This window comes from Drosophila gunungcola, assembly GCF_025200985.1.
Source record: "Drosophila gunungcola strain Sukarami chromosome X unlocalized genomic scaffold, Dgunungcola_SK_2 000050F, whole genome shotgun sequence".
NCBI lineage: Eukaryota > Metazoa > Arthropoda > Insecta > Diptera > Drosophilidae > Drosophila > Drosophila gunungcola.
In genome coordinates this window covers 317,592-332,556 of record NW_026453194.1, presented here as the reverse complement: position 1 = coordinate 332,556, position 14,965 = coordinate 317,592, and the positions used below count along the sequence as shown (strand labels likewise).

At 36.7% G+C, this 14,965-nt stretch overlaps 1 protein-coding gene across 1 annotated transcript in view; it reads left to right on the top strand.

Moving 5' to 3' along the window:
- Nucleotides 1–14,965, top strand: part of LOC128261064 (protein sprint) — a 66,126-nt gene that overhangs the window by 4,240 nt on the left and 46,921 nt on the right.

The following is a 14,965-nucleotide window of genomic DNA, read 5'->3' as shown; positions in this document are numbered from 1 at the left end:
GCACCTGCTTTATCACCGTCTCCGATTTAGTTCTGCCCCCCACGACCGATTCATAACCCATTTCGGGGTGCCCATTCCCATTCTTACAAGCCAATTACCGATTACGAAACTCCTTGCTGGTATCTCAATAAGTTGTGTTGCGTAATTCCCAGAGAAAGAATTGGAATCGAGTTTTTAACAGTTTCTGGACATGTAATTGTTTGAGAAATTGACAGAAAAATAGGAGGATTTGTTTGAATTGTTTTCAATAATGTTGCGCAAGTCTGATTGACATACTTAACAACAGTTATGGGGTCTTACAATTGACGATTGTTATATAACTTTCGGAGCTTAAAAGTTTGGTGGATAAATATCTAAAGATTTTCAAAATATATGCAATGTTTTTTAAAGAATTAGGAAATACTTGTCCAATTATTAAATTTGTTTGCCTTATAAACTAAGTGAATTGTTTCTTTTGGAAGTAGCTTGAAGATTAAAAGCTGTTTTAAGGAAACAATAAATACAATGATACAAAAAAACTTGCGCAATAATTTTATTTATTTGTTTTTAAATCCATAAATGAATTGTTTTAGCCGGATATAGCTTAAAGAATAAGAGTTGTCAATTAAAGTAAAATAAACACAATGAGCACTAAGTCTTGCTCAATGAATAAATATATTTGTTTTGAACACTTCAAGAATGATTTACGTTTAATATTCATATTTTCAGCCAGAAGTAGCTTGAAGAATAAGAGTTGTTAATAAATACAATGCGCAATAAAAGAAACTCAATGATTAAATTTATTTGTTTGGAAGTCAAAAAAAAAAAACATTTCGTTTTAATACACATAATTTCAGTCAGAAATAGCTTGAAAAATAATACAAAAGAGCAATAATTTTAAAAGTAACTCAAATCTCATTTAGGCAAATAATTTGATTTAAATACATGGCTCAAATTAAAATTGCTGTGGCCACTGAAATCCCCGAACCTCTTGTAAAAGAGCGTTAAACTTTATTTCGCGGTCCCCAAAGTCAGACGTTGTACAAAAATAATTGCGATCTTTAGCGTCTTCTCAATTGAGGCTTGTTGCAAGAAGGGCGGGGTTATGACGAGCATCTCAATTCATTTTTTGGTTTGGTCTTTTTTCTTGGTTTTTTCGCCTCACTTCCGCGTGCTCTTTGTGCCTTTGCTGCCTTCACTGCCTTCGCATCTTCATTGCTTTTTGTTCAAGATACTTCAGACGTTGACGACGCACTGCAAATTGTGGGTTGTCAGGGGGGCTAGAGAAGCTTAAAACCGGGAGTATGGGCGATCCGGAGATTGGAGCTAAGCTGAAAGGCGGTCGTCATCAGACGAAGACGATGGCGATGGCGATGACGAAGTCTTTCCCATCTTGAACTCGAGATTTGAGATTGGGCTGCGCCAGTTTGCGCCGTTGTCGTTGGCAATATTTAATCAAGCCAAGAAGCCAACTGGAAGCAGCCGCCTATAGGGCAAAACAACAACAACAACAACAACAACAGCGGCGAAAACGAAATCAGCGAAAGACAAAGCAAACTTCTTGTTGTTGATGTTATTGATAGTTCGCCATGAGTGGAGCTCGTCTATCTGAACGATACGCAGATATTCGCAATCTGTGCGTGGGTGACTATCGCAACAAAACCCAAACCCACAGCAGAACCAAAAAACCCAAACCCAAACTCAAACCCTCGAAATATATGTATCTTTGGCACCCCACGTTCATAAAAGGTGACCACATACGTTGATTTGGTGGCACTTAATACAGTTGCACTCCAAATAATCTATGTATTAAACTGTCGGTTGATATCCACGAAACAATCTAGAGCCCAAACCAAATAGTGCACACTTAAAATCCAATAGCTATGACTTACTGATTTATATTCAAAATATTTTTAACCACTTTTTAATAAAATTAAAAGGCAATACAATTGGAAATCAATACAATAATTCAAAATATTTTCAAATATAACAAATTGTTATTTGTATACTTTATTTAATTATTAAAATATGCTATTATTTTTGCCCTGACTGTATTTTTGCAGCGTTTGGGCTGACGGTGGTAAATGAATTTAGTCAAAACCCACAAAGCAAAATGACTCAAAGAGGAAGTAAGAAATTTATATAAAAAAAAGTTTGACATGCAAATTACTCCGTCTGCTGACACTTGAAAATAAATAACAATAAAAGATATTAAAAACAAGAAACGTAAACCAACCTTTATTAAAACCCCAAATTAGTATATTAACTATACATTTTCAACACTGGCCCAAGTTCACTTCCTCTCTCGTTTTGGATATAAATAATTTTAGTGATATTATTGGCAAAAACAAGAGCAGCGGATGTGTTCGCTTTTAGCTAACAGCGCCACTCTAATTGATTTCTTGTTGTACCTTTTGAAGCATTTTTAATAAAGCGAATGTCAAATCGAATGACAAAATCGAAAATCGTTAAATTTTTAATGGCTTTTTTATGGAATATCAAAACCGCAGTTGCTGAATAAAAGTCTGCGGCTGCAATGAAAAACGTAAACTAAACGAGATAAGAAAGTTGTAATATACGTAGATGGTGATTGCGATGAAATTGTGTTTCTGCACTTGACAAGTCACTAAAATGGATTTATTCTTGCAGTATTCTGCCCTTTTTAAGCTAACGAAATGTTATCAAAATCATCTGCTTGCTACATATAACAATTTAATGGTCAACCAGAAATTACGATAAAACGAAGAGCAATAACTGTGGTCCAAATATACATCTCAATTTATATACCGGTTAAGATTTAAGAGTTTCCCAAGACAGATGGTTGTTGCGCCAAGAGCAACTTTCTATGCCGCAAAAGCGGCAGTAAATTGTAGTTAATGATCCTTTTGTGGTTTTCCCTCAGGTAATAGGATAATGAGCTTTCCTCTCCTCTCAGCGCATTTCCCCAAAGGAGCCGGCAAATGTTAATTTCTTTATGATATTTTCGCCTGGACTAAATGAAGCGCTTAATATTCGACCCTGTCGGCAATTACAAGGGTCTGTATGTATGTACAACGTGAGGCGCCGCATAAAAATGCTAAATAAAATATAAAAATGGATTATCAGCCGCACTCTGACTGCGAAAATTGAAAGTTAAACTGCAGTAAAATGGTGGGAAAATCACCGAGCAACCGAACTCTCTGCCAAAGAAATGTCAACGAGCGTGAAAGTGACAGGAGAAAGAGGGTGGGGTTTTTTTTTTCTTTGGAGGGGTGTGGCAGCAATCAAAGTTGAAAATTAGGCAATAAAATTAAACGAACGGCGACGAAACCGGGGGAATAAAGGGAGCTGGGGCAGGCTAACCTTTTGCCTCCACAATAAACACAAATAAAAGAGCTCGGGAAAGAAAAAAAAATGGAAAAGCCGAAAACGAAAAGAAATTGCCGCAAATGGTGGAAAAATTGACATGCCACATGGCCAAGTTGAAGTTTGAGCGACGTTGCCGCACTTCTCCCGGCACCCCGATTACAAGTTTTTGGGGGAGTGTATTAGTATTATATGCTGCCATAAACTATGCCGCAAACGGGCCAACACTAGACCAGGTTAACCCAACTCAACTCAACTCAACTCCACTCCACTCCACTCAACACAACGATTGATTTGCCTGCAAGTTGCCTGACAACAGTTGGTTTTGGCCAAGTTTTCGTTGCTTTGTTTTGGCATTTTTATGTGAAAGTGGCATGTCGTGGTGTTTGCCACATAAATGAAGCGATTTGTTGCTGTCCCACTTAACCAGTCGATAGTGGCTATAAGTGTAGCATGAAAAAATAATGGATACAAAATATAACTACGTTTTTTCAAGGGTTTGGTGCAGGGTTTTGGCTCTAAAGTATTTGTTTTAATTACTCTTTACCACTAGATGCTGAATGTTTTTGTCAACAAACCTCTACTCTTTGTTTTGCCAAAGTTAATTCTTATACATACTTTAGGCAAAAACCAAAAGCTAGGTCAAACTAATTAACCTTGCCACTTGAAATATGTTATTTTTGTTGTGTTTTTTTGCGATTTTTTTTATGGTTTTATACGTTGTAAACCTAAAATTTTTAATCTATAATCAAGTGAGTACCTATTTAAAGGGTTCAAATTTTGATAATAAACTAAAACTGGGAAATAACACATTTAGATGCTGAAATCTAAATTGGACAGAAGTTAAGTTAAACATTTTTTTATAAATAATAAAAGTCTGTTAAAAATAATTTAACTTAAACTACAGTAAGCTTAAAAGCACAAATTTTTTCTCTTTTCTGTCTGGCGAATTTAAACATTTTTCTAATTACCGGATTTCCGCGAGCTATTTTACCTGATTGTCAAAGTTATGACTCTGTTATTTTCAACTTACCATGTCCTACCGCACTAAATCACCTTAAAATCGCTCTGGGATAGATGTAGTTATGCGCATTTTCCAAATGACCACAAAATGCTGGGCTGTGTTTGCAATTTCCAACTGTTTTTCTCCAGTGGCTGCTCCAATTTGGTCCAAAAGCTGGGCTCATAATCTGCTAAACGCATCATTACAGTAGATGTGGATGTGGACGTGGATGTGGATGTGGATGCTGCCTTTTTGCCCAGGGAGAAATAAAGTATCTGATGGATGCACATGATGGGGCGAAGTGTGGCAGCTGAATTGCGAGGGCGTGTTGCTCATTAAATTTCCGCTCTCTTTGCAAAATGAAGTGGCCAAACGATGTGGATGCCGATGTTCTTGGCTGCTGCTGGTTATGCTCTGCAAACTCATAAAATAACTGTAATTGTCGTACCATCGGCAACAACGTTGCCGCACTTCACTCGGCCACTCGAGCCTCAGTTTTGTCTCAATTTTGCCTCAGTTTCGCCTTAGTTTCGCCTCAGTTTCGGCTTCAACTTGTTGCCAGTCACGTTTTGTGTCCGTTTCACCTCGGACAGAAAAATGTCCAAGGAAACGGGAGTGGCGTGGGGTGAAACCCTGAAACCCAAAGCTTAGTGCCCAAGTTCCACCCAGCAAAAAAATCCCCAAGAAAATCATTAATTGTTGAATAATAATTTAGCACCTTTTGAGTTTTGTGTTAAGTTCTTATTTATTTTTCCATATCACAAACCAACATATTCCATCCAAATTTTAAATGAACATTGTATTGACTTTCAATTTACATTAAGTTGGAAGAGATTTCTACAGCACCCCAACTTTGTCACACCGACTTTGTAGTATCTATAGTTAGATAGCATATTTTGAGGTTTTATTCCACAGCTTTATGACCATTTTGTATCAGTTAAGTTTAATTTGCTATTTCCATTAAACAAAACAACTTATGCCAACTAAATTTTAATCGATCTTGAATAGACTTTTGGTTGAAATTTGGTTGAAAAAGATTTCTGTAGCCCTCCCCATATTAGCATAATTTTCCTTTCATTAGCATTAGCTGTATTTTATGATATTCTATCTAAATCCTTGTGAAATAATGTAAATTTTCTAATTCAAGTTAAGAAAGCTAATCATTTCGTACTGTGCAGCACCTTGCACCTGCTTCTTTGTTAGGTGGTTCGGTGGTTCCTTCTTCTCGCCATTCCCTTAACTTTCAGCCACCACCTGCGGCTAAAAAGTATCTGGGAACGAACACTCACACTCACACACACACACCACGGAAAAAATATCCAGAGTGTACAAAAGCAAATTTTCTGGTTCATTGCAACCATTCAAACTGTAATCAGATACTATCCCCTTTGCCTTCGTTTTTGCCTTCGTTTATTTTTTATTTTACTTGTGAGTGGGGACGGGCGCATTCCAGCAGAGCAGGTTGCTCAGGTCTTCGACTGCTGCTTTTTTTTGTCGTTTTATTTTCTCAGCCGAGTGTGGGTGAGGGATTAACTGGCGATCGATAGAGGTCCATAAATAAAAAGTATCTCAGATATACGGGCCATATACAGCGATTGCTGCCCAGCAAAGAACAAATCAAAAATCATTGACATAATTGACCAACAAACCTTTTCCGGGTTTCATTTACGAACGTAGCATTTAAAACTAGGTAAACTGAGAGACATTGTATTACTACTACAATTGTAGATCTTAAACTTGTTTGCTTTTTTTATTCTATTAAAAGAAAAGTGATTATATTGTTTAAATTAAAAGCACCATGCTCCTATCTATTTTTCATAAAAAAGTGTTTTGCCAGCGCTCTGCCAACATAACAAAGTTTATAAATATCTACTATTTTAAAGTATCCTTGCTTTATTGATCAATCAATAACTTATCAATTGTTAGAACGACCACGTACATTTAGCAATATTAAAAATGTCAAAAAACAATGAATTGTTTTGCAAACACATTGAACTTAACAAATGATACACATAGTTTGCTGCCTTCGCCTTACATGCAAACTATATCAATTATTTCCCGGAACTGCAGTCGGCCGATTCAGTTGCTTTTGGGCTGCTGCAAGAACAGTGGCATCATCTGTTAGCGCTTCAAACTCCCCAGCTGTGCAACTAATTAAGATTGACCCAACGACACCCTTTTTGCACTTCCAAAGCTCGTGGCAATAACCAACTATCGTGCCGCTCCTTTTCCCAGCAAATCTATCTTTCTCTTTTCCCACATTCCGCTGCTTGCACAGAAAGAAATTCTTTATTCCATATATAAATAAATAATATATAATTATTTTAGTTTAACATTTGTTATTTAAAAAAAATGCAGCTGACATTACAAAGCTTTCTTAGTTCTTATTTAGTTAGTTTTATAATATATGTCCAAAATTTCTTTAACTTAAATTTTGTATTTAATTTTGTATTTTTTTTTTGTCAAGGAATTTTTAAAAATATATTACAAAGTTAAAGATTTTTGTTTCTGAGTTACTATATTATTTAATCGGTGTGAATTTGAAAAGTTGTTCGAAAGATGCGGGGTAGGTCTTGCTGTGGTTTAATGTTAAATAAGTTTGCGTTGGATAATTATTGTAATATCCACCAGCGGCCTAGTGAATTGTGTTTGCTGTAGTATGTGGAGTGTATCTCCAAGTTTTCCCCGACCCACGTTTGTTGTTTTAGTTTAAGTTTTCCGCCTGCCTGAGTGTTTGCATCGTATTTCTTTCAAATGGCGTTTCATGCTCGGCTGTCAAAGTGATTCAACAAGTCGAAGGCGTAAAAATAACATCGCATAAAAACAAAACGAAAAGTCAACTTAACTCGATGTAAAACACTTAGAAACCACCACGCAAACGAACCAATATAAAGATATTGTAATAAAAAATATTTTTATAATCGCTGCGATAGAGTGGAGGAGCCAAAACAAAACAAAAAAGGGGGACTAGACTAAAGAGAATGAAAATAGAGAAAATGTGGAATATACATACTTATATATACATATGCAAAGATAGATGATAGTCGATGGAGTAAATGAAAAGCTTTTTTAGAGCAGATTGTAACGGTACCACTGACTTGACCCACAGACAACAGCACAAAGCGATATAAAAACAAGAACGCGAACGCAGCATACAAGATCAATGAATTCCCGATCGTCTGACTTGAACTGACTATTATGCTAATTTCTACCTCCCATTTCATTTTATTTCATTTTATTTCATTTCATTTCGTTTGGCTCTAGTCTCTCTCGTGTTTCTTATGCAAATAGATTGCGTTCCTTATTCAAATCGAAACGCGAAAGTGTCACTTTGTTGTGTATCTCGTGTCGTCATAAATCAACATTTCGTGTGTGAATTCAGTGACAACTTCGATGGCCAAATGGCCCATTCATCGATCTTTGGAAATCACACACGACTTCCACAGCTGACACATTTTTCTGTCCACTTCATCTGTAATTTCCGCATTTCAGTTTCAAGATCCCCGTGGGCTGAAAGACAATCGATCGATCTATCTATCGAGCGCGGTTTTCTCGACTTTTTGAGGACTAATTTGCAATTTGGTGCGTTGCTGCGTGATTGATCAGTAGTTGAGTGCTCAACACACATATTTGGCATGATTAGTGGCTTTCGATTTTGCTTTAAATAATATAGTTCGCGCTTTGGTAGGGGAATTAAGGCAAATAAGTCATTTATTATTAATAAAACAATTAGTGTTTTAATTTATTGAGAAATTCCAAATACATCTGGTATCGGATTTAATATAGAAATGGCTTTCAACAAAGCTTCACGATAATGCAGCTATGAAAACTTTGACTTAAGAAGTCTTAATCGTTTCAATTAGACATTGATTGTTCTGAAAGACTTTTGACCTCAACAAAAGCTCTGACCACAATTTCTTCAACATAACCTTATCTTAAAAAAAAAAAGCCTATAGAAAAGCCTCATTCGCCTCATAGACTTTCATAATAATAAAGCACATCCAATTGATTTCTAAGATGTTTACAACTCTGGAAACGAATCGCTAACGATTCGACATTTCGCTTCGTTAAGTGATCTTTGTGGATTATGACCGATGGACATGGACAGTGCTGTGTGCATATTTCTCTTTAATTAGAGCCCCACACGCCCAGATGAAACTCGTTCTGGCTTTCTGGATCCCTAGGTCTCCCTATTCCGATCATAGGGCAGTTAAGCTCTCGCCTCTTCAATTAGAACTAGTGACGTCAGCTGTAAGCGGGGAATCATTCCCGCCGATCTCCGCTGGGAAAATAATAATTCGACCCCCTTTTGCTTGGCTACATGTTAATTTCCCCAATGGGCAGCGACTCCGCTGCTTTCATTATGTTATGTGTCGAATTTTTATAGCCATGCATAGGGTACTACGATTTTAACCAGAAGTTTGTAACATTTGTTGATAGAGCCTATTCGATTTAATATATTATTTTGAAAACTGATTGTTTTTTAAGTGAGCTTAAGTTAGCTTAATTTTGTTTATTCTAATACGATTTTCGATAAGATGTTTTAGTTTTATATTTATATAACAAAATTTATAAATATTAAGAAATTTATTTTTTATATTTGAATGATCTGACAATAAATTTAAACGTTTCCCCTATAGCTGTATTACTTTCAAGGGTGTACAATCTTCGTTTTGCCGATATTTTATATTCTCGTTTTTTGTTTGTTTAAAGTATCTGCATTTTTGCTGGGGCCGCTGTGGAGTTACCGTTGCTGTATCTTTTGCTGCTGTTGGTTTTGTTATTTTTCAGGCTGCCAATGGCATACACTTGCGTTCCAAGAGGGCGCAGCGTAAAAGTTGCTAAGCAGGTTTTTTTTTGTGTATAAATGTGCTGCTCTTTTTTTTTTGTTTTGTTCATGCTTCTGTTTTTGTTGCTGCAGTTGTTGCACTTTCATATTTTTGTGTGCAGTTTGTGCCTCTATTGTATGGTCAACTTTTGCAACTACAAACCGTAAGATACAAATGGAGCAACATCGGTAACATCGGCAGCGGGAGTTTTGTTGCACAGAAGAAAAAAAAACTAATCATATCAGCCATGCTCCGATTATTACTCCGAATTGCAATAATATGGTTCAACTCTATTTTAATTTGTACGAGAATTTCATGGGAGAAACTCGGCAGACCCACGAAGCATTAAATCGTTAAGTGTTGCGGCAAAGATAAGCTCAAAACAAAAAAAGAATGGCTTGAGAATGAGTCGGAAAACAGAAAAGTTCACAATACCACTTTTATGATTTGCTATTTAATATTAAAATTTAAGGTGGTTTCACCTAAACTTAGAGCTGAATTTTTGAACTTCAATTGATTGTAGCTATTAGCAAACGGCATTTCTTTCTGTGTGCATTTCCTAGCTGCCCCGTATCATAAATATTTCAACGCCTCTGTTAGCTGCGCTTGTTTTGCTTTTCTGGCGATATTTTCCAGCGGCGCCTTTCACCGACCGACCGACCGACAGCATCTAGCCAGCGATGCCAAGCGAATTAAGTTTGGCGGGGTATCTGATAGATACAAATTGTGTAAGCGGCGAATTTCGTTTCCTTTTCGGCTGCGTGAGGCAACCCATTAGTCACCGGTCTAGCTTTGGCACATAGAAATATCATTAAAAAAACAAAAACTATCCCACATATAGACGAGATTTCAATGTGTTATGAGTTTGGTTAGTAACGCACTATCGAAATTATGATTACGGTTTGTACTTAAAAAAAGATTTAATCGGTTGGATAATGGTAGATATTTATAGTTTATAAGCTCACCCCAGTTTTTTATTTTTGTTTTTCCATAATGTGTTTTATGTGGGTTACATTTTATATCTTTTAGAAAAATAAAAACCATTTAAAAGCAGGTTTCTCTGCCGTCCACTTAAGTTTAAAGTTCACACATCAAATGAGTCTTGTGAGGATAACAAACGCCTTTTATTAAAAACAAATGGCTTGTGGCCACTTCTAAACAACAAATTAAAAGCACTGCCATTTGATAAATATTTAATACCCTATCTATATAAAAATGCTAATCAAGTATATATACATGTATTAAAAATTAAAATACCCTCTTCAATCGTATTAAAACTACACCCACGAAAGTATCCCAGAGATACGTTCCTCATTTGCATTATAAGGTTACACTGATATACTTTTAGTTCGATCCGCCCACCAGATCGAATGTATCCCACAGATACCCGCACCAATTGGCATCCATCAGATAAATTCAACGACACCCCAAGTCAATTCGATGAAATTTCATTGATGGCCGCCCAATCTCACGATCTCTTTGCGCTGTTTTTAGTTCACAAATCACACAAATTGCTCTTGGGCAAAAGTGTGAAATTTTCATTCAACCGAATCCCAGCGAACAAATTAAAAATTCATAAAAAACCCCGAACGAAAATACGATTTACAAAAATTTCCAAACACCCAAAAATTATAGGGAAAGGAAGGAAACACATTCGAAATAAACGAAACCTGCATTTACATAATTTATAGACTCATGTCGCAGGCCACATATATATTTATTTAGATAACATTGCTAAGTTGTTGATGTTGTTTGTGCTCGTGTGTTTTTTTTTTCATCTTGTTTTTGTCCCCGGTTTTGTTGATTCTTGAGCTCTAAACGCCACAACGTCTGGCATTCCACAGCGCATTTTGGGGGACACGACGTGGGCGTGGATATCTTGTAGGTGGACTACTAAAGGCCTTGAGCTCCGTTGACTTGGAAAATAGCAATGTAGAGTGGAGTGGAATGGGGCTCATAAGTGGAGGGGAACCTCAATGACCAGCGAATGCTGTCGAAATCAATTTGGCTAATGTTGTCGCCATATGCTGACGGAAACGCATGCGACCCTGTTCCGATTTTCACCAATTTCTGTGAATCCAAATCGATACGAAATCAAGGGACTGCTAAATATCACTCAAATTGCTCTACAAAAAATAGTAAATGTTATAATATTAATAATTTTTTATCATATATTGATCTTAAAAAGAGAAACATTTAAAAAAGGTTGCCAAATGGTAATTTGAAAAATGTTAACTTTAATATCACTTTTTTTTTTTGTTGGCATTTAATATTAACAACAAACTAGTAATGCAAAACAACGTTTGGTGTTATTACATACATACTTATAGTTTTATCAGCAAGCTCTTGAGCAAATCTTGAAACATTGAAAGCAAGAACAGACCGGATGGACCGGAACAGGGTTGCCATTGTCGGCCAAAGTCAAACCATCAAAGAGCTCAAATTGTTGAGCCGGGCACGCAGCAAACGCATTCATTGCAATGCGAAATCAATTACACTAAAACCCGCCACCATGGGTGGGGAATGGGGGCTGTGATGGAGGGACTGTGGAAGGGAAAACCCTTAACCCCGCAACCATTTTTCCCCCCCTCTGGCTGTGGAAACACGTCGCGCACGTGCCGAGCGTACCGCCGATAATTTGTAGTAACAAGGCAGACAAAAAGCAACCACCGGGGCAGATCTCACCCCTCAGCCGCCGAAAGAATAAACCCAAAGCTATACCCATACCCATACCCATACCCAAACCACATGCCCCATCCACAAGGGGGCAGAATTGAAAAATTACTAAACACAAAAGCGCGGAACGTGTTTTCGGAACTGCCCACCCAAAGAAAAAAAAAAAAGGAAACAAAAAACAAACGCACACATATGCATGGATATGAAGTAAATATAAAAAATAATAATTTTGACTTTTGAGGAGGAACCGATGGGGCGGGAAAAGCTCCAAGTTTATCGCATTCCACTTACGGAATCCCCAGAGTTTCGGGGGCATTTCGTTTTTCGTTGTTAAGCAAGAGCGATAAGCACTCATTCATTATTCACTCACTCGCATATGAATCACATTCATGGGATGATTTTAATTGCATTCCGGTTGATAGATGCACTTACCGCAAGTAGAACAATAGAGTAAAACATGGAATTACACATGTATGTATGTATTTATGCTTGACTCATACCACAAGACATTGATGATTAAGCATAAAGCACTTTGTTTTCAAAACAACACCTTCTTTTGTCATTGCTTACAGAAAATTTGGAAGAAGCAATATTCTTGTCATAAAACTCAAATTAAATTTGTAATAAACAATACTTTTAGCGCTTATAACTTTGTTTAATTACAGTCTTATTGCAAGAAATGTCTTTGTTTCTAATGTTTTTGTTACAGGTTTTTAGACAGATAAGAATAATAATTTTTGTGAACGCCTCTTAAGTGACTTACAAAAATTATTAGGAACATTTTAATGAATAGAATACCTAGTTAGGCAGGTAGTATAAATTGAATAAAGCTAGTAGTCGGATAGCATTTTTTTTATTTAAAAACGAAACATAAATTTGCTCAGTTTTATATGCCATTAAATAATAGTTGTCTGCCAAACTTTCGACCATTTCGGCCTGGGGACTTTATCAGGCCATATTTAAACGAGCATCGTGCCGCCTTTGGCCTTGAAATCGATCACTACTGACTATTCATACGGTGACTATTTTTTTTATAAAGGCTGCAAATCGCAAAGGCAAATGGCAAGCGCTTTTGCACGCGACGTTCAAATCTCGTCAAGCTTCGCCTGGCAGCCAGCCCAAATAGATTCGGATTCGGATTCGTATTCGTATTCGAATGACTCCAAAATGGGTACCGTGTCCTCTTCCTTTTCAGAATGAAAACAAACTGCTCAACTAGCCCAAGTTTGGTTGACAATTTGTTGACAATTGCGTTTCACACTTTGCATAATAATCAGAAATATAAACCGAGACCATGGAAGAGCGACGGGCAGAGAAATAAAGTTTGCATAGTTCATAAAAGCAATGTTTGCGAATGAGGATTACCATTCCCATTCCCATTTCCATTCCCACTACCAGTATGAATCCGAAAGCAATTGAAGGCGAGACAATTTATGTTAATATATTTACAAGGAAATTCTGTCGTCGAAATGAATCAGAATCGCAATCAGAAATTTATGGAATATATCTTTCGCCAGAGCGCCGCAACCAATTCAAGTTAAAAGCCAAAGCCGTACACAAACACTCAAATGTAATCGAATAGCTACGAATATGTCGAACACGAAACGCGATTGTCTCTATTATACTGTAATTGTTGTCATTGTTGGCTCGTCAAGTGATTCAGGTAATTGCGAAATGCGGCGCGGCAATGTTTATTTTATACATTTCACCCTTGCTGCGTTGCCCAATGCATTCTGCATTCGAAATTCAACCAGAGCACGACTGAAATCGGCGAAATCGTGAAAGTTCCAGCAACGAGGAGTATGCGGCGGGTGGTATGCGGAAAAGTGCAGGTCGGGTAACTGATGAGTTGTGGGGGAATTTGGAGAGGTGCAGCCAAGGGAATCGGTGCCAGACAAAACATCGATGGCAATATTCCGAAGCACTTAGCATTCAAACGACGACGCTTATGCCTCGAAGTTCGTGGGAAAAGTGGGTGGAAATCGGCAATAAAATATTAATATTTCAAAAATACCAAATTGTTTTCTATAACTTGAGCAAATTCAAAAAATGTCGACTAGAATTTCTTCAAAATAATTACAAATATAAACAAAAATAAGAAAAAAAAATATACATATATAATATTTAAAAGTATTTGAAAGTCAACTTGCTGAAAAAAGCTTTTGTAAATACATAAATGTGTAGATTTATATTCTTGATACGCAAAAACTTTTCGGTTTGCCTTTAAAGTGAGTCTTTAACGTTAAACGGAAACTGTGACAAATCTCCAAGAATTGGAAACTATTTGGCTTTACCATATGACGAAAGATGCAGACTTGCGAGCGCAAACATACGATTGTACATACATACTCCATTCGAATAATGTAGTCTGAGGCCGAACAGAAAATAAATAAATTAAGAATTTACTCGATCACAACGAGGAAAAACGAAACCCACTTTGGTTTTTGGTCGCTCTGCTCTGGATCGCCTCGTTTTCGTACTGGTATACTCGTACTCGTACAAATGTACATACGAGTATTTCTGGTGTGTTCTTTTATTTATTTATTTTTTTTTTTGCTTATTAATATTACTTTTGCTGGGAGTTTCTTTCAATTTCTTTTGATGTCAAAACAAAGCGAGCACAAATGTTTGTAATTGCTTATCGTCACAAACGGTTTACACAAGGCAGCGTTCTAATGGCACCCATTCCCAAATATATGGGCCATTCATTCATCTGCAGCGGTCACCTTTTGCCTTCCGTTCTGGGTACAGCTTTTTTTTTTTTTTCCATAAAGAAAGCCCCACTTATGCCAAGAAATACTTAATAATTTTTTTCAACAAAATGAAATGGATACGTGCGCACGGAACACAGAGATACAGGTCTGAAAAAAAAGCGACAGAGACAAGCACTCAAACACTTGCGTACTGACACAGGAATTATTGTTAAAAGTTCATAAAAACCATAAAAGTCTAGATGACAATCGGTCGAATGTTGAATGCTCTTATCGAGAGGGTGGTTAAACCGAAGAACACAATTTTATATTTGGCTTTACTTTACAGAGACAAATAAAACATAATTTGAATATAACGTTGTTCTTAAAGGTACTCTCGGTTTAAAAAATCAATTTATTTTTTTCATTTTCCTTAGGATAAT